Here is a 21795-nt window from a genome sequence, read left to right as displayed (position 1 = left end):
GCAGCCTCTGGATTCACTTTCAGTGACTACGGAATGGCGTGGGTTCAACAGGCTCCAGGGAAGGGGCCTGAGTGGGTCGCAGCCATTAGTAATTTGGCATATAGTATCTACTACGCAGACACTGTGAAGGGCAGATTCACCATCTCTAGAGACAATGCCAAGAACACCCTGTTTCTGCAAATGATCAGTCTGAGGTCTGAGGACACAGCCATGTACTACTGTGCAAGAGGCAAAGTGAGTGAATGTTACTGTGAGGACAAGCACAAACTTCCTGCTAAGCACATTGGGCCAGCAGGGGGCGATAAAAGCATGCAGAGGTCTAAGTAACAGACTCCCAACCTGTTCAAAAAGTCCTGGAGTAAATAGAGGATCAGACGCCTCTGGGACTGGGCTTTCTCTCAGAGGGTTCTCTCTTCAAGTATACTGTGTAGTATTCTCCGAAGTGTACAAATGTTTGTTCAACTTTCTGTTTTCCTGAGTTATATGTGATATTTATTTATCTACTTCTTATAGTCTGTCTGTCTCTATAGGTCTACATGTGTTTATTTGACTCTTTGTTTCTTTGCCAATCTGTTTCTGTCTCTATATCCCTCCCTGCTTCTGTCCCTTCCTCTCTCACTTCCCGTATGTGAGTGACTCTGTGTGTGTGTTGTAATGAGATATCTTCTTCTACCAATCTACACAATAATTTTCTTTTTTTAATTAGATATTTTCTTTATTTACATTTCAAATGCTATCCTGAAAGTTTCCTATACCCTCCCCCACACCATGCTCCCCTACCCACCCACTCCCACTTCTTGGCCCTGGCATTCCCCTATACTGGGGCATATAAAGTTTGCAAGACCAAGGGTGACTTGCAAGAACAATATCAACTAACTGGACCACTCAGAGCTCCCAGGGACTAAAGCACCAACCAAAGATTATACATGGAGGGGGCCATGGATCCAGATACATATGTAGCCCAGGACTGCATTATCTGACATCAATGGGAGGGGAGGCACTTGTTCCTGTGGAAGCTTGATGACCCAGCATAGGGGAATGATTTTTTTAATTAATAATTTTATTTGTTTACATTTCCAATGGTATCCCCCTTCCCCATTACACCTCCACTAACCCCACACCCATCCTCCTACTCCCCCCTTTTGCCTCTATGAGGGTGCTCCTCCACCCACTTACCCACTCCTATCTCACTGCTCTAGCATCCCCCTATGCTGGGGCATCAAGCTTCCACAGGAACAAGTGCCTCCCGTCCCATTGATGTCAGACAATGCAGTCCTAGGCTACATATGTATCTGAATCCATGGCTCCCTCCATGTATAATCTTTGGTTGGTGGTTTAGTCCCTGGGAGCTCTGAGTGGTCCAGTTAGTTGATATTGTTCTTCCTGTGGGGTTATAATCCCCTTTATATCATTCAGTCCTTCCTCTAGCTCTTCCATTGGGGTCACCATGCTCAGTCCAATGGTTGGATGTGAGTAACTGCATCTGTATTGGTTAGGTGCTGGTAGAACCTCTCATGGGACAGCTATACCAAGCTCCTGTCAGCAAGTGCTTTTTGGTGTCAGCAATAGTGTATGGGTTTTGTGTCTTTGGATGGGATGGATACCTAGGTAGGCTGTACTCTGGGTACATGGCCTTTCTTTCAGTCTCTGTTCCATTTTTATTTTTATTTTTTTGTCCCTGTCTTTCCCTTGGACAGGAACATTTCTGCTTTATTTATTTATTTATTTATTTATTTATTTATTTATTTATTTATACTTAAGCAGTCTTTAATGAAATCTGTGCATGAGATGTCTCTACTCTTGCATCTTCTCGATTATTTCTTCCTTGTATTTGCCCTTATCCTTCCCTAGTTTTCAAGACTCGCCTTCCTCTCCAGGATCTTCTAGTGGTCCTTGTTCAGCTTTAGCGTGGTGATAATCACCTTGCTGGGATGGATGCCCACATAGACAGTTGTGTCATAGAAGGAGGTCTTCTTTTGCTGGCCTCCTTTAATGTAGATGACATTTCTTCCTGTACACTTGGACCACCTTGCCAATATTTTGGCCTTTGTAGTGTCCTCAAACTACATCATCCTTTCAAATTGGCACAGACTGAACATTATATTTCTATCTCAGTTCTTTGGAAAGAGGGAAAAACATGTTCTTCCTCCTCCAAATGTGAGATGGTGCATTGAAATGCCATTTGCAGTTCTTGCTTCCGTCAGAAGTCACCAAGGGATTGAACTTCATTTTGGCTTCTCATTTCTAGACTTTGGTGCTCTGCATTTTTCTCCCCACTTGAGCATGGAAACAAGGGCAGGTCTCCAAACACCCCACCCAACCGGTGAGAGAGATAACAGCACAGATGATTTGAGGCTATTATTTAATTAACTACATCTCCTTTGAGTCCATTAATCTGTTCCCTACCCCTCTGGGTTAAAACTTTTGAGATGTGTGAGTGACATGTAGGATAAACTCTAACTTGAACTCAAAATGCAAAGCATCACACAGGGCAGAAGTGACTATGTATGAAGGCCAGGACCAGAACCTTAGGAAACAAAGAGTCCTTAAGATTGAGGAACCTGAGACTCAGGGTAGAGACTCATTAAGGTTCCCTCTTTAGAGCACTGTGGGGAATTCAAATTATAGACAACATGGAGATCAGGCAGGGCCAGTGACCCATGAAGTTGATGACTTTCAATCTCCCCATCATCCTCACACAAACCCTATGTACAATGTGTGTGAGAAGCCAGCACTGAGAAATGAGGCCAAGGTAGCTACCGATAACTTGCTGAGCTTTAGTTAGATGGAAAGAGGTCCTAACCCACCAAGTGTGTAATGTCTTTTTTATTTCTTCCTCTGTATTTTTGATGCTTTATTTTGTATATTTCCCCTAGAGTTTATTTGGGAAAATGATTTTTGTTTTAACAAATTACTCACATTTCCTTCCCCCAGGTTTCTAAGGATCTTATTTACACTGCTGTCCCAGAAAAGTGATGTTTAGGATAGTTGGCTCATTCAGATTCCTCGGAAGAAGAAGTCAGCTCAGAAGAAGTCAGCTGTGGCACCTGAAACTTGTATAGAACATTCTTCTCAATGGCATTCCGGGGTCATATTGATTATGGCACTATAAAAGAGTAGGTGTGTATTAGAAGCAAAGGAATGATGACTGTTCAATCAAAGCATGATGCCACTGGAAAATGGTCTAAATTGCTCAAATTGTCATGGAATTCTGTTGCCTGTGTTAATAGCACAGCTGTGGCAGCAACACATTGGTGTCCTATGAGTTCTGGAAAAAATGGAAAGAGAGGATTCTGATTTTCGAGGTTCACCCAAACAGATCATTCAACAAATTGATTCTACTTTATGTTTTCTGTTCTGCCATCATCAGGTCTATTCACATGTGTGAGGACCAGCATCCTACCATAACTATATTAGTGAATGACAGGGTAACTGGAAACTGTGCTCCAGACAGGCTGATGCTTAGGACTGACAAGATCTTGGATTTCATCTCAATTTCCAATGTATCTTGATGTTTATTCAGCATAAAGTTATCTCAGTCAAATGAGTTTCAGTCAGGTTTTCAGTGAACAGGCTCTGAATGAGTAGATTTCAGTTCAGCCATGGAAGAAAGCAAGCCTGGACAAATAAGGCTCTCCTTCAATGATTAGTGTAGGAAGTGGCCTCACAGCTTGCTTGGATGAAGACTCTGGCATTATGATGTGAGCTCTCTCCATCTGTGAAAACATGTCTGTCACTTGCTCTCAGAGAGTGGATACAAGGTTCTCAAATTAAGGATTGTAAAAAAACAACTGTATAAAAATCTATCTCCCCCTATTTGAGACTTCTACTGCAGGCTTGTCTCACTGAGGGAAATGGGTGAATCTGATTATTCACTCTCTCTGTATTTGAAAATTGTCATAACTTGTACAATTATTTTAATCCCTAATCTAAAACTCTGACATTCTTGTAGTTTCCCTTTGGCATTCAGAACCTAAAACCTGTGTCCCACAACTGACATAAGGCCAGTTATTTTCTGGAACCCTTGCTTGGACAATTCACCCCATTAGTGCATTAGTGCATTAGTTCTGTGGTGGTTCTGATGTGTTCTCTTGTTCCTATCAACATTGCTGTGATTTTCTGGTAATCCCCACTTTAGGAATGTAGTTTTTCTCTGGGTAAGATACATAAGCCATGTTGTCTACAGAACTTCCCAAGATGAAAACTAACGATGATATTGGTCATGATTTTGGAGTTAATAAATCAACAAACAACATGATATATTCTAAAATTTTTGAGAAAATTTGCTGTTCTGAGTTTGTGGTCTCTCTCTGAAGTGCTAATTGGCATCTACCCTGAGGGATTAATCTATGAAGAAGGTTTGTATCCTGAAATACCAGATATGAAATCATGTCCCCTAAATGCAACATGGTGGCATGCAGAAAATAAGGCTTAATTCCAAGGAGATTGATGCCGTGCAAACCCATCACACACTGATTCCATTCGTGAAGCATGCTTATACATAATTTATATTTTAAGCAGTTTCTGGAAGCTAGACAGACATAAGTTAAATTTTAAAATAACTTCTAATCAATGTGTCAGAAAAGAACATGTAGGCTGAAGTTCAAATGCACATAGAATGACACTGTTACAATAACGTTCCAAATAAACTTCAGTAATGCAGGTGACATTTCACTTGAAAACACTCTCATCAGAGGCCAGCTGATTATGCTGACTGGAACAACCTGCTGTCTCACATGTGAACAAGCATTCGCTGTCTTATTCAGAGAAGCAATGTTGGCTTTGGCCTCCATGTTAATATATCATCAACTCGAGGAGACACTAAAACTTAAAAAGGAAAAAGTGGGAAAGAGCCTTGAAGATATCCTGAATAGAACACCAATGGCTTGTGCTGTAAGATCAAGAATCGACAAATGGTACTTCATAAAATTGCAAAGCTTCTGTAAGGCAAAGGAAATTGTCAAGAAGACAAAACGGCAACCAACAGATTAGGAAAAGATCTTTACCAATCTTAAATCTAGGGGTCTAATATATATATATATATATATATATATATATATATATATATATATATATACTCAAGAAGTAGGTTTCCAGAAAACCAAATAACCCCATTCAAAATGGGGTACAGAGCTAAACAAAGAATTCTCAACTGAGGAATACCAAATGGCTGAGAATGACCTAAAAAATGTTCATCATCCTTAATTATCAGGGAAATGCAAATCAAAATAACCCTGAGATTCCACCTCACACCAGTCAGAATGGCTAAGATAAAAAAAAAAAACCTCAGGTGAAAGCAGAGGCTGACAAGGAGAAAAAGGAGAGAGAGAGAGAGAGAGAGAGAGAGAGAGAGAGAGAGAGAGAGAGCGCTATGAGGAAAAAGTCTTGAAGACTTATAAAAAGGTATATTCTCTTAAAGAGGAAAAATAAACCCCTTAAAGAAATGTAGGGCTAAGATCAAAACTCAGGTGACAGTAGATGCTGGCAAGGATGTTGAGAAAGAAGAACACTGCTTCATTGCTGGTGGAATTGAGGGCTGGTACAACCACTCTGGAAATCAGTTTGGTGGTTCCACAGAAAATTGAACATAGTTCTACTGGAAGATCAAGCAATACCTCTCCTGGGCATATACCCAGAAGAGCTCCAACTTGTAATAAGGATGCATGCTCCACTATGTTCATAGCACCCTTATTTATAATAGCCAGAATCTGGAAAGAACCCAGATGTCCCTCAACAGAGGAATGGATATAGAAAATGTGGTACATTTACACAATGAAGTACTATTCAGCTATTAAAAACAATGAATTCATGATATTTACTCACTGAGAAGTGGATATTAGCCCAGAAGCTTAGCATACCCAAGCAATTAGCAAAACACATGAAACTCAAGAAGAAGCAAAACCAACATGTGGACACTTTGTTCCGTCTTAAAAGGGGGAACAAAATACCCATGTTAGGAGTTACAGAGACCAACAAAGTTCAGAGCAGAGCCTGAAGGCATGACCTTCCAAAAACTGCCCCACCTGGGAATCCATCCTGTAAACAACCACCAAACACATACACTATGGCAGATGCCAATAAGAGCTTGCTGACAGGAGCCTAGTATAGCTCTCTCCTATAAGGCTCTTCCAGTGCTGACAAACACAAAAGTGGATGCTCAAAGTCATCCATTAAATGGAGCACAGAGTCCCCAATGAAGGAACTGCAGAAAATACCCAAGGAGCTGAAGGGGTTTACAGCCCCCTAGGAGGAACAACAATATGAACTAGCAAGTAACCCCAGAAGTCCTGTGAAAGTTTTGTGCCCCAGTGTCAGAGACCATCCCGTGAGAAAGTGAGCCCTTCACAATCTCCCTGACAGGCCAAATGGCCTCGTGCTAGGAGCTGGTTATTATTCCCTCCTCCCTATTCCCTTCCTGGCACCTGAGGCTGTAAAAGCTGAATTATAGTCCCCTCTTCTCTATCTCTTCCTGAATTCCCATGACATCCAAGGACATAAGTTATGCGTGAGCCGGGCCTGACACCCAAGGCTGTCAAGGAGGTCTATGTTCTGGAGATAAGATGCAGAGTGCCCAATGCCTGGTGCCTGACTTCAGCCCCTATGTCAGCAGATGCCCACTTCTTTGTTCTTTGTATAATTCCCCCTTGACCCCTCCCCTATTCCCCGTAATGTATGCTTTAAAAAGAAGGCACCTCAGCCTAATAAACGAGACCTTGATAGGTACCATCTTCTTGGTCTCCTGCTTTTCTTCCCCTTCCTCCCATTTCCTTCGAGGTTTGCGGTCCCCCTCGTACCCACGAATAACTGAATCCCTCGGGATGGGATACCCAAGTATAGGGGAATTCACAGGCCAGGAAGCAGGATTGTGTGGGTTGGGGAGCAGAAGAGGGGAGAGGATAGGGGATTTTCTGAGGGGAAACTAGGAAAGGGGATAACATTTGAAATGTAATAAATAAAAATAAAAATATAATTAAAAATCAACATGAAAAAAGATATTTTCATTTAAAATAGATAGTTGCTGTTCTGTGTTCACTTCCCTGCTCTCACAGTTGTACTCTCAATCACTGCTAGATTCTCTTTCTGAAGGTATGAAACACCCTCACTAAACGGTGCTTCTAGCTCTCACATCACTATGGTCCTTCAACTATACATACAAAGGTATGGTACCATACCTTTGTCCCTATACTTCTGCGTGGTTGTACAAGTTTTCACTCTGACCAACAATAGAGAACTGTTTCCTTTACTCCACATCCTCAACAGTGTGTGCTGTCACTTGAGATTAATATCATAGTTATCCTTATCAGTGAAAGGAGGAAATTCAGAGCCATTTGAATTTGCATTTGCCTGATGACTAAGGACACTGAATATTTCTGTAAGTGATTCTCAGATATTTGAGGTCAGTTTTGGAAAAGATTCTGTGAGATGCTGAGAAGCAGGAGGTACAGTTTTTTGTGTTTTTATGAAATGTTTTATAGATATCTGTTCGGTCCATTTGATCATAACCTCTGCTCACTTCATTATGTCTATGCTTACTTTCTGCCCCTTAACTAAGTGGGCCCATTAGCTTGAAAAATCTTTTTCATCCATTTATTCTGAGTAGTGTCTAATTTTATTGCTGAGGTGTATTGCTTGTATGGAATAAAATTATGGATCATGTTTATGCATCAACCCTTTTAATCTGTGATGTGGAAAGAGACTAATGGCCAATGTTTGCTAATTTCTGTTATTTTGATGTTGATGATAGTGTGTGAGTGAGTGAGTGAGTGAGTGAGTGTGTGTGTGTGTGTGTGTGTGTGTGTGTGTGTGTTTACAGTGGGGTGTGACATTATTTTTTTGCATGTTCCTAGGTATAGTTAGCCTCAGTGGATTTGAATTTCCTTTTAGTAGACACTATAGAGCTGGATTAATGAAAAGGTATTTGCTGGAATTTGGTCTTGTCATGAAATATCTTCGTTTATGAATCAATGGTGACTGAGAGTTATAGTAGTCTGGGATAAGATATAAACTCTCTTAGGGTCTACTAGACATCACCCCAACCCTTCTGGCTTTGAGAGTATCTATTGAGAATTCAGTATTATTCTGATAGCTCTGTCTTTATAAGTTACTTGGAATTTCTTTCCATGCAACTTTTAATATTCCTTCCTTTTTCTATACATATAGTATTTTGTTTATTTTGAGGATGATTATATTTTCCTATACTTCATGAAAGAATTTATTAGTTTCCCATTTAAGAGCCTCTATCATATTTATAAGATGAGGCTTAAGGTCACCTTTTTTTCTTTGGCTGTGTTAGAATACCCAGGGCTTGCTGTAGCAGGATAGTTGAGCTCTAGTGGTGCTATATTGCCCTGGCTTTTGTTAATTGTGTTCTTACACTGTTTCTTAGTCATCTTGTTTTCTGTGGTGATGGTAGGATAATCCTCATAGCAGTAGGAGACATCAGGAAGGCATAGAGAGCCATGGGCTAGACAATGGAGGTCAGGGAGGCAATGTACTGCTTACATATTGTGGCTATGACATAGGTAGACATGGCAGGCAAAGGATTGTTGGGAGAGGATTTCAAAACTGATATTCTTGTGGAAACCCATGGAGGCCTGCATAGGAAAACAGGATGATCTTGGCATCCCACCACTACTAAAGATAGTAGGGCAAACCCAGAGCTAGACAATGGAGATCAGGAGACCATGCATAAAACTTGCTCTGCTGGCTGTGCTCCAGATATAACAGACTGGAAAGGAGTTGGTGAAACAGAGTACCAAGATTTGTGGGACCATGAAAGCCTGCACAGGGATGCAAGATGTTCTTGGGGTCCAACAAGGCTCTAAACAATACCTTTTATTCACCTGACATAATTGTTTTTTCATAGGCATACTGCTGGATAAGCTCACTCCTTCTAGTTCTTTCAGAACATTCATTAGCTGCTTCAACTTAGCTGCTCTGTTTGAAAAGACTCTTTAAGATGACTGACTCAATATGGCTTCTTTCAGCTTCCCAATTAATTGATCAGCTTGGCCTTAAGTTAATAATGGGAGTCTGTTCTATTTTTTAGGCTGCTTCTTATTCTCTGATATCAACTGCCTGTGCTGAACTTCACTGAACAAAGTGAACTCATGAATGAACTCAACTCAGTTGCGTTCCACTCACTGCACTGATTCTAAACTGACTGACTTTCTCCTTGTACTGAACTTGAGCAAGTAATATTTCTGTCTCTTCTTGTGAGAGGTGGGCATATGCCATCTCTGACATTTCTGTAAAGTTTTCCTTTGATAATCTGCCACCCATGGAGAATTCACTTCCAAAAATGTCTGCTTCACTCTAAAATATTACATTACCTACATTGTTTGGGTTTGAAGATGTGTAGTAAGGGCATGTCTGGAATTTGTCCAGATCACACTGACCTAAGTGTGTGGACATGAAACTTCACAAGAGAAGACATGTTGCTTCATAAAATGTCTCTATAATCATAGTTTGTAATCTATTGATTTGAGTAACATCATGATCAAAAGCAGCATGGGAAGGAAAATGTTATCTTAATTCTTGTAATCCCTCATCAAGGAAAAACCAAGATATGAAATCGGAGCAAGAACTTAAAGGTAGAGAAAGAATTCAAAACCATGAAAGAAATCTGCTTGCCTGCTTGCTCTCTAGAGTTGTTCAACTTGCTTTCTAATATAAAACAGGAATACATGTGCATGGATGTCACCATCAACATCTGCCTGGGATTTCACACATCAAACATTAATCAAGAAAATGCCCCCACATAATTGCTTGCTAATCAATTTGATGAATCATTTTTTTTCTAACTGAGGTTTCTTATTCCCAGACAACCCAAGTTCATAGTGTGCTGATAAGATTCTAACCAGTACAAAAATGAAGTGGGTAGTATTTTCACTGCAATATGACCCACTAAGTGAGTGTTCATGTATTTACTGCACATAAGCAAACAAATTACTGAACAAACAATGAGGACAACCTCAGAAATAGAAAATAACTGTAAATAATGTGTAGTTTTAGTATGAACTCATTCCTTTTGCAAGTGACTTTTTCATAGTAACTTTATTCTATGGAAATATATGGAATAGAGATCCCCAAGAAGTAGTAACCAAAAGTAGAAATGCTTGATTAAGAGGACTTAGACCAATCTACCCAATATAGGATAAAAAAATGTGCATTTATTCCTGTGGCACTCCTTCCCAAACTTTTGTAACCACAATGAAAATATCAGACAACACTAAGATTAGACGTACTGGGAATACTATCTGAATTTTTTTTCTCCTAACTTTCAGAGTATCGTGACAAAGGGAAATAAAGCACTTATACAGTGGGTGACAATCACAACATGCACAGATGTCTTTCTCCCTAATGTTGAGTTCTCCATGCACTACTGCCACTCACATTATAAAAGCTAAGCATTTAAAATGAGAAACACAAAATCTAAGGACTCCAATGCCAACTAATAAACCCACATTCTCTGAGTCCTAGCAAATAGCCTTTTCCTGCTCTTTACTTCTCTTCTCTGGTGTTTCTATTACAAAGGCATGGGGGGAAGCTCTGCAGTCTCTTACTGTCTACGGTGGCCAACACCTGAAGACACAAGGTTCTCCATGTTCAGGTCTGCCCTCTGCTCTACTTCCTGTCATCAGTGATCTCTGGCTTACTTTTTACTTCAGTTAACATAATAATCAATCCTGGGGTCATGCTACTGGTTTTTATGAAGAGCTATGAACAGCTATGAACCTACATTTCACTCACCAATTCATAGTCATATTTAGAAACATATTTTTATGTGCTACAAGCTGAAACAAGAGACAAAAAGGGATATATAAAAGTACTTTGATACAGAAAGACTGACAGAAATCAAGAGGTACAGAATAGCTCCCAGCTACAGTGTCCCTGAATAGGAAAGGTAAGACACTCAACCTAGTGTATGTCATATCAGTTTCTTGGATCTACTCTTAAATAAATGTTTGAAAGGAAATAGACAAGCCGGGCAGTGGAGGCACATGCCTTGAATCCCAGCACTTGAGAGGCAGAGGCAGATATATTTCTAAATTCGAGGCCAGGCTGGTCTACAGAGTGAGTTCCAGGACAGCCCAGGTTATACAGAGAAATCCTGTCTCAACCACCCACCTGACCACAGTGCTACAAAAAAAAAAAAAAAAAAAAAAAAAAAAAAAAAAAAAAAAAGAAAAAGAAAAGAAAAAGAAAGAAAGCAAATAAACTAAATGCCTGTGAACTGTTTCCTTACAAGTTCTTTCTTGAAAACTGATGAGAATAACATCACTCCACAGAAAGTGTTTCGTTTTGTTGTTTTTATTTGGGGGTTTTGGTTTTTTTTTTTTTTACATTTTTTAAATACAATCCCTCTGCCCTGCTCCCCAACCCATTCAATCTTTTTTCCTGGCCCTGGCATACCCCTGTACTGGGGCATATGATCTTTGCAAGATCAAGGGACTCTCCTCCCATTGATGGCCGACTAGGCCATTCTCTACTACATATGTAACTAGAGACACAGCTCTGGGGAGTACTGGTTAGATCATATTGTTGTTCCTCCTATAGGGTTGCAGACCCCTTTAGCTCCTTGGGTACTTTCTCTAGCTCCTTCTTTAGGGACCAATAGATGACTGTGAGCATCCACTCCTGTATTTGCCAGGCACTAGCATAGCCTCACAAGAGAGAGCTATATCTGGGTGCTGTCAGGAAAATCTTTCTGGCATATGTAATAGAGTCTGAGTTTGGTGGTTGTATATAGGATGGATCCAGAACTTCAAGTCTCTGAGGAAAGAAATAGAAGAAGATCTCAGAAGATTGAAAGATCTCCCATGCTCATGGATTGGCAGGATCAATATAGTAAAAATGGGATCTTGCCAAAAGCAATCTATAGATTCAATGCAATCCCCATCAAAATTCCAACTCAATTCTTCACCAAGTTAGAAAGGGAAATTTGCAAATTCATCTGGAATAACAAAAAACCTAGGATAGCAAAAATCCATTCTCAACAATAAAAGAACTTCTGGGGAAATCACCATACCTGACCTCAAGCTGTACGACAGAGCAATTGTGGTAAAAACTTCATGGTACTGGTACAGCGACAGACAGATAGATCAATGGAATAGAATTAAAGATACAGAAATGAACCCACACACCTATGGTCACTTGATCATTGACAAAGGAGCTAAAACCATCCAGTGGAAAAAAGACAGCATTTTCAACAAATGGTGCTGGCACAACTGTCATTTATCATGTAGAAAAAAGAGAATTGAGCCATTCTTATCTCCTTGTAAAAAACTCAAGTTTAAGTGGATCAAGGAACTCCATAAAAAAACAGAGACACTGAAACTTATAGAGAAGAAAGTGGGGGAAAGCCTCGAATATATGAGCACAGGAGGAAAACTCCTGAACAGAACAGCAATGGCTTGTACTGTAAGATTGAGGATCAACAAATGGGACCTCATAAAATTGCAAAGCTTCTGTAAGGCAAAAGACACTGTCAACAAGAGAAAAAGGCCACCAAAAGATTGGGAAAGGATCTTTACCAATCCTAAATCAGATAGGGGACAAATATCCAATATATGTAAAGAACTCAAGAAGATGGACTCCAGAAAATCAAATAACCCTATTTAAAAAATGGAGTACAGATCTAAACAAAGAATTCTCAACTGAGGAATACAAAATTGCTGAGAAGCATCTTAAAAATTTTCAACCTCCTCCCTAACTCATCAGAGAAATGCAAATCAAAACAACCCTGAGATTCCATCTCACACCAGTCAGAATGGCTAAGAACAAAATTTCAGGTGACAGCAGATGCTGTCAAGGATGTGGAGAAAAAGAAACACTCCTCCACTTTTGGTTTAATTGCAAGCTAGCACAACCACTCTGGAAATCAGTCTGGCAGTTCCTCAGAAAAATGGACATAGTACTACTAGAAAATCCAGCAATACCTCTCCTGGGCATATACCCAGAAAATGTTCCAACTTGTAGTAAGGACACAAGCCCCACTATGTTCATAGCAGCCTTATTTATAATAGCCGGAAGCTGGAAAGAACCCAGATGTCCCTCAACAGAGGAATGGATACAGAAAATGTGGTACATTTACAGAATGGAGTACTACTCAGCTATTAAAAACAATGAATTCATGAAAGTCTTAGGCAAATGGATGTACCTGGAGGATATCATCCTGAGTGAGGTGACCCAATCACAAAAGAACACACATGATATGTACTCACTGAGAAGTGGATATTAGCCCAGAATCTCAGAATACCCAAGATACAATTTGCAAAACACATGAATCTCAAGAAGAAGGAAGACTAAAGTGTGGATACTTTGTTCCTTCTTAGAATGGGGAACAAAGTACCCATGGAAGGAGTTACAGAAACACAGTTCAGAGGTGAGAGGAAAGTGTTGTTTTTTTTTTTTTATAATAGTTGATTCCTCACATATAAAACTAGTATAAGCACATAAATTGAAAATAATTTAATGACTATTCACTAAGTAATACTTATACAGTTTTGTGCACATTATTGAATAATTATTACTTCTATATTTTTGTATACTAAAACAAGGCAAATAATATTTATTTATCCTTGTTATCTTTGGATGTCAATTGATGTGTGGATGATATGAAAATCATTTGTAATACAAGGCTATTTAATGTCTGTGGTTTTGCTTCCATTTCTCAAACTAATTGGTGAAGGAGGTGACAATAATGCTTTTCTGAAGGGAATAATGATGTTAGTATTTTTTCTAAGTTTCGCCCCACAGTTATCTGTAAACAGCTAGGTATTTCTGACTCATTATAAAAGGGGCTGCTTGCCCCTCCTCAATCTCTTACCATTCTTCCTCTCTTCCCTCTCTGACCCTTCTCTATTCTACTCTTCCAGCCTCTCTGTCTACATGTTCAGGGCCAGCCTCTATTCTTTCTTTCTCTGTCTCTGTCTCTGTCTCTGTCTCTGTCTGTCTCTCTGTCTCTCTGTCTCTCTGTCTCTCTCTCTCTGTCTCTCTCTCTCTCTGTCTCTCTGTCTCTGTCTCTGTCTCTGTCTCTGTCTCTGTCTCTGTCTCTCTCTCTCTCTCTCTCTCTCTCTCTCTCTCTGTGTGTGTGTGTGTGTTTCTAAGACCCCCTCTACTTCCCTACCCATGTATTAAATGAACTCTACTCTATAGTATACCCATCTTATGGCTGGTAACTTAGGGGGAAGGAATGCCTCAGCATGGTCCTACAGAGGCAGCCCCATCCCCAACCATCATACCTCACTCTATCAAACATATTCCTGACTTCTCTTCTCTTTTTTATAAAACACAACAAATGAAATATAAAAATCCAAAAAAGGAAAGAAAATGGAAAAGAAGACAAAAATAGAAAAGAAAACAATAGAATAGAATAGAAAATAGTAAAACAAGAAAAAGAATCTCTAATAAAAAAGGTTCCCACTTCCATCTTAAATCCTCAAGTACAATTAATTGGAAGTGATACACAATTGCATTTAAGATAAGGTATCCTATTCTACTTGCACTGTATTAATAAGTATTTTCTTACTGTAAATATCCATACCCCACCCCTTATTTACTTTTTGCTTCCAAGGTATGCACAGTTGAATTTGTGTTTATTTTGAATTGGAAATCCAAACAGTTCCAGGGAAAACTTCCTGAATTTTCAACTCCATTTCCTCTAAAAAGAAAACAACACAAAACAAAACAAAGGCAATCAAAGGCACATGGAGAGGAAGCTGGAAGCTTTGTACTGTGCTTCCTTTTATTCCCTCAAGACCCCCCCTCCCCCCCCAATGCAAAGCAGCCCTCAGGCAGAGGATAAAAGCCCACAGGAAGATGAGAAGCCCCATCCTCTTCTCATAGAGCCTCCATCACAGCATGGCTGTCCTAGAGCTGCTCCTCTGCCTGGTGACCTTTCCAAGCTGTAAGTGTTTCAGAGTTTTAGGAGAGGGACCCAGGTATATCATTCATGGTATGTATGTCTGATGGTGATGTTGTTTGTCCCCAGGTGTCCTGTCACAAGTACAGATGAAGGAGTCAGGACCTGACCTTGTGCAGCCATCACAGACTCTGTCTCTCACCTGCACTGTCTCTGGGTTCTCATTAAGTAGCTATGGTGTTCATTGGTTTCGCAAGCCTCCGAGAAAGGGATTGGAATGGTTGGGAGGAATATGGTCTGATGGAAGCATATACTATAATCCAGTTCTCAGTTCCCGACTGAGTGTCAGCTGGGACATCTCTAAGAGCCAAGTTTTCTTTAAAATGAGCAGTCTGCAAAGCGAAGACACAGCTGTGTACCACTGTGCCAGATACACAGTGAAAAAAAGTCTAGTGTGAACCTGAACAAAAACTTCCCTACAGGGATGTCATGACCAGCAGGGTGCGCTGAGGTACAACAAGGACTTCTCAGTATCTCTTTACAACCAATGAAGTTCTGGCCTATGCTGTATGAGCACCGGTTTTAATGTTAGAGATGTGAATTCTTCTTTGAGCCATAGAGATTCTCTAGAGCCTGCTTTTCAGTGTGATATTGTATTAAACTTGTTTGTTTACACACTACAAGAATTTTTAAATGGTTCTATAACAGTATATAATGAAAGCAAATTATTGAGCTGATATTTATCAAGAAATACTCAGTGGAGCATTGTGTAGGTGAGGATAGCTGAGGAGATTTGGTAATGAATTGTGTCTCTCATGACTGCAGTTTAAGTAACATTTCTGCTGTATACATAATTGATGTTTGAAACTAATTGTATTGATCTTCTCTAACATGAAGTTTTCAAACACATGTCCACAAGTTAATGATTACACAATTACCATTCTGAGAGCTAACTCATATAATCTGCTGTCCATATATGAAGAATATAATATGCTGTTATTGACTGTGTCCAACATCCATACATATTATTATTGAAGTAATCCTTCCTATCTAACTCATTAGTCTTATTAATCTACACTGATCAAGCTATGATCAGCCTGTTCTAATTTTACTTTACCTCAGATCAGGTTTTTGTGTTTCACTTGGTAAGATGTTCTTTTGTACTTTTCCAGCCTGGTTGCCATTGTTAACGTGTCCTCCACTTTATCCAGACTGATGCAGTATTTAGGCTCTTATGAACAGAGGTGCATCAAAAATGAGAAGTAAGTAGAACACTGCTACTCTAAGTGCTGAATAAACAGCTCAGTGGTTATGGGAGCATATTGTTCTAGCAAAGGATCCAGGTTCAGTTCTTGACCCCCACAATGAGGATTCCATATGCACTTGTAAGTCCAGAAGAACCAGTATATTTGTTCTCTATGCATACTATACTGCCCACACAGACACATATACACATAATTAAAAATATAATATTTTATAAAAATTGCTCATTCAGTGCTATGAATCAGTCAAAGGAAGGGTTCTTCTGTCATCTATATGAGTAGTAGATTTGATAGTTAATATTTCAGAAACACAGACCTCATTTTGACTAATAAATTTTGTGCTTGAGACAACATTACACACTAGTATATGTAAGGACATTGGCTTGAGACAACATTACACACTAGTATATGTAAGGACATTGGCTTGAGACAACATTACACACTAGTATATGTAAGGACATTGGCTTGAGACAACATTACACACTAGTATATGTAAGGACATTGGCTTGAGACAACACTACACAGTAGTATATGTAAGGACATTGGCTTGAGACAACACTACACACTAGTACAAGTAAGGACATTGGCTTGAGACAACACTACACACTAGTATATGTAAGGACATTGCCTCACCAGATCAGTCTTATTTTCTTCTCAAGGACAACTCATTTACATTCCTTCTCTGAGATAAATGGTTCACAGGATAGTGCATAGATCAAGCAACAGAGAAATGAGATGTGATGTCCTCATGGGTAGACATCTTTCTGCATTCCATCCTCTGACTGAGCTACTTCATCTTGTCCAATGTATGTGGGCAAAATAAGCTGCATAGAATTAGTATCTCTAATTTCCAGAAGAAATTTAAATGAATTCAAATTTCTATATTGGCTATAACCGATGGTATGATAGCCGTTCATTAAAAGAAAAATTGATAACAAGAGTTATAAATACAAAGGTATTCCTTTATAAATAAAGGTATTCCTGTTCCATGTTATGGGAACATAGTTCAGCTACAACATTGGGAAATAGTGTGGAGGATACAGAAAACAATATACATACAGGGCTTTTCGTGTGGCCCAGAAATCACAGGTAAGTAGATAAGAAAAATGCCACTTTAATTTAAAATATATTTTCGCACTTTCATGTTCATTTTCTGACCCCACTGTTCCACTGTCTCTCGGTAATGGGTTTTCTGTGGAGGCTTGAATTGTTTAATTCATTATCTACAAGGACACCCTCATTGAATTCTGCTTCTAGCTCTCACATCCCTATGGTCCTTCACCTATGTATTGTCAGCCTGGACTTATCCATAGGTAAAAGTAGAGACAAAACAATGTAAATCCATAGTTAAAAAATATATGGATATAAAATGGGTGCTCTGGCAGGTTCCATATCAACTTGACACAAGGTAGAGAGTCATCAGAGCTAGAAAGCCTCAACTGAAACAATATCTCCACAAAATCAGCCTGTAGACAAGCCTGTGAACTACTTTCTTAAATAATGACTGAAACAGAAGGGCTTAGCCTATTATTGATGGGACCACCCCTGGACTGGTCATTGTAGATTCTATAAGAAACCAAACTGAACAAGCAATGCAGAGGAAAATCTTCCTTCATCCATATCCTCTACAAACTTCAGGGAGAAAACATGGCCCAGAGAAGGCTGGATTCACAAATGTGGATTAAAGATGTGCCTGCTTTCCTCAATGATCCTAATTAGAAGTATATCTAACAGAAGTCCCTAAAAGATGTGCTCTCCATTTTTGATTTTTAGTCAAGATGAAAACAAAGAGTAGCCATCAATGTGGATATATAACACTCTCCACATATTAATATATACATCACAATAAGTTTTCAGGTGAGAAAATAGCCATAAAAATATGATAGTGTAAGATAATAAAATATTCATTGCTTCCCAAAGTGACTGTAAACACTCACTCATCTGATAGTTTAACGCATTTTATGGTCTGTGTACTGGCAATAATAATGCCCTCAGGATGAGCAATTGCTCATGGGATACTGGCTGTTTCCCTTAGAACAGATGTTGACTGTTTTCTTATGGAAGTAGAATTTTCCAGTCTCGATGTGTCTATACTCATGGATTGTTTTCCTCCAGGCTCTCTCTTTCAGCCTGTCTGTGTCTTCAAGTTTGATGAATCGCTATTATACAGCATCATTTTATATCCCACTCTCTTAAAACTCAGCAAATACTTTGTGTATGAATTAAAGTTACTTTTTACAGATAGATGGAATGTAAATATCATAAATGGTGGCACCCTCTATCCATCTGGGAATGACCATAGGCCTGGGAAGATGAGGTAACACTCTTACAACTCATCAGTACCCCTCACAAATAGGGAATCCCCAAATAATTATCTACCCTTCTATCTGGTATCTTGTACTTCTTCACCAGGAATTTTTCTTTCAGGACCAACCAAATTACAACCACAGACTACCAGGAGCTTTTCTTTTGTTCCATAAAGTTAGGAAAAGGAGAGCAGTATAAAGACCTTGCACCTTCAACTCCCTTTCCACTCTCCCAAAAGATAACCCAAAGATCCATCTACCACTTACCAAACATTCCATGACTTTTCTCCCAGCCTCTGTTTGTCATCATACTCTACAGTGATGGTTTCTCGATTTCCAGGACACTCCATTCACCCCATGTTGCCAGAATATTCAAATACCGACATTTGACCTTCTTCTATTCTCTATACCGTCTTGGGACTTTCAAAATTCAGCCATCAGCTATCTCTTATTCTGCACCTCTTCTTCTGATTCATCTCTGCCTCATATGCCACAAATCCCTGCTAACTACATACAAGATAAAAGCCAACTTTCCCAGATGGCTAGGGGACATGTTTAGTGACCTCACCAGTCCTTATTGTTTGCTTAGAACCTCCACAAGCACAATGTACAACCTGAGTGCTCTCTATCCCTCTCCCTCTCCCTTTTTCCCTCTCCCTTTCTCCCCCTCCCCTGCCCTCCCCTCTCCTCTCCCCTTCCCCCTCCCCTCCCCTCCCCCTCCCCTTCTCTCATTTCTTGTCTGTGATTTACCTCAGGCTATGTAGGTTGTGTTGCTATAGCACTGCAGTGTAGCTTAAAATCAATCATGGTAGGACCTCAACAGTATTCTTTTTTTTTTAATTTTTAATATTTTTTATTACATATTTTCCTCAATTACATTTCCAATGCTATCCCAAAAGTCCCCCATACCGCCCCCCACTTCCCTACCCTCCCATTCCCATTCTTTTGGCCCTGGCATTCCCCTATATTGGGGCATATAAAGTTTGCAAGTCCAATGGGCCTCTCTTTCCAGTGATGGCCGAATAGGCCATCTTTCAATACATATGCAGCTAGAGACAAGAGCTCCGGGGTACTGGTTAGTTCATCATGTTGTTCCAACTATAGGGTTGCAGATCCCTTTAGCTCCTTGGGTACTTTCTCTAGCTTCTCCATTGGGAGCCCTGTGATACATCCAATAGCTGACTGTGAGCATCCACTCCTGTGTTTGCTAGGCCCCTGCATAGTCTCACAAGAGACAGCTATCTTTGGGTCCTTTCAGCAAAATCTTGCTAGTGTATGCAATGGTGTCAGCGTTTAGAAGCTGATTATGGGATGGATCCCTGGATACGGCAGTCTCTAGATGGTCCATCCTTTCATCACAGCTACAAACTTTGTCTCTGTAACTCCTTCCCTGGGTGTTTTGTTCCCAATTCTAAGAAGGTGCACAGTGTCCACATTTTGGTCTTCATTCTTCTTGAGTTTCATGCGTTTAGCAAATTGTATCTTATATCTTGGGTATCCTAAGTTTTGGGCTAATATCCACTTATCAGTGAATACATATTGTGTGAGTTCCTTTGTGATTGTGTTACCTCACTCAAGATGATGCCCTCCAGGTCCATCCATTTGGCTAGGAATTTCATAAATTCATTCTTTTTAATAGCTGAGTAGTACTCCATTGTGTAAATGTACCATAATTTCTGTATCCATTCCTCTGTTGAGGGACATCTGGGTTCTAATATCCAATATATATAAGGAACTCAAGAAGGTGGACTCCAGAAAGTCAAATAACCCCATTAAAAAATGGGGCTCAGAACTGAACAAAGAACTCTCACCTGAAGAATACCAAATGGCAGAGAAGCACCTGAAAAAATGTTCAACATCCTTAATCATCAGGGAAATGCAAATCAAAACAACCCTGAGATTCCACCTCACACCAGTCAGAATGGCTAAGATCAAAAATTCAGGTGACAGCAGATGCTGGCGAGGATGTGGAGAAAGAGGAACACTCCTTCATTGTTGGTGGGATTGCAAGCTTGTACAACCACTCTGGAAATCAGTCTGGCGGTTCCTCAGAAAATTGGACATAGTACTACCGGAGGATCCAGCAATATATCCAGAAGATGTCCCAACCGGTAAGAAGGACACATGCTCCACTATGTTCATAGCAGCCCTATTTATAATAGCCAGAAGCTGGAAACAGTATTCTTTATATTGACAGTTGCTTTGCCTATTCATTTTTGTCACATACAAAACAGTCTCCAGTAAGTTCCAGCTCTTATATACTAAGCCAAGTTACCTGATATGGCTAATGGGAAATTAATTGTAACCAGGCTGGTTGGGGAGATCTCAGACAGACTGAGGCTGAGACAAGTGTATTCCAAACAGTCCCTTTTTTATACTTTTATCAGAAACAGAATATAATGGCAGTTGAGAGGATCAATGCAATTGTAGGCAACAAGATACAATGACATTTACAAGCTATACTTAGTACATAAGATGAATGTCTAAGACCAATTGTCCTGGCAAGTTTTGTATGCTTTCTTGACTTCTAGGGAACACAGAGGGACACAAAGCAAGATGAATGCTTCATTACCTGAGAGGATTCCTTGTTTCTTGGGAACTAAAAGGCAAGAGTGCTCTAGGACACTTGTACAAGGTAACTACACTGAGCCAAGTCCAGAAGGTCAATCTCCATTAAACATTTTCTTTAGGAATTATTTGGATTTAAAGTATTCAGCCAATTTTTACTAGTTTTTCTTCATTTTAGGGGAACTATATATATATTTGGTTAAATAATGTATATAAAAACTTCCCCATACTTTCCCCAAAATAAACCTATTACAATGTCAGAACTTTCTAAGCTCAGGTAGTGCTGTGCATATGTGCATGTGTGGACCCAAGAACTGTAGCATAAGATAACTACCAGTGACTACATCCTCAGAAAAGTAAGATTGTCACTCTTTAGAGAATGTTCATTTTGCAATAGATCCTCAGTAAAAGTCAAGGCCAAGAAACGATCAGCTCTATCTATACCAGGGTTTTGGTTGATTTTTCCTTAGTTATGTTTACAGAGACCACAACATCCATGATAAGTTGATGACTGAGATAAGCATATTATGTTCAGAAGATAGCATCTCACAGAGCTGTTTCCCATGCTCCACCTTTTACATTCTTTCCACTTCTCTTCCTCAGTATTCTCTGATCCTTGGAGGAACATGGATGAAACAAGCTATCTCTAGAAGACAACATTATGAAGATTGGGAAGGACGAACACTGTCTGTTTCTCCCATATGCAGAACACAGATTCTGTGTGTCAGAGACTGTCTTTGAATGGTACTTTGATTTTGTAGGTTTGGAAGCTAGAATGGGAACCCAGGAAGAA

The 21795-nt window shown here is 39.7% G+C and overlaps 1 pseudogene; it reads right to left on the bottom strand.

Moving 5' to 3' along the window:
- Positions 1-1794: 1794 nt before the first annotated feature.
- LOC110306483 (ribosomal protein uL24-like pseudogene) lies at positions 1795-2229 on the bottom strand (annotated as a pseudogene).
- Positions 2230-21795: the final 19566 nt, after the last annotated feature.

The sequence above is a fragment of the Mus caroli genome, unplaced genomic scaffold (assembly GCF_978045245.1).
Source record: "Mus caroli unplaced genomic scaffold, Mus_caroli_1 scaffold_14, whole genome shotgun sequence".
NCBI classification, from domain to species: domain Eukaryota; kingdom Metazoa; phylum Chordata; class Mammalia; order Rodentia; family Muridae; genus Mus; species Mus caroli.
This window is presented reverse-complemented; position numbering and strand designations above follow the sequence as displayed.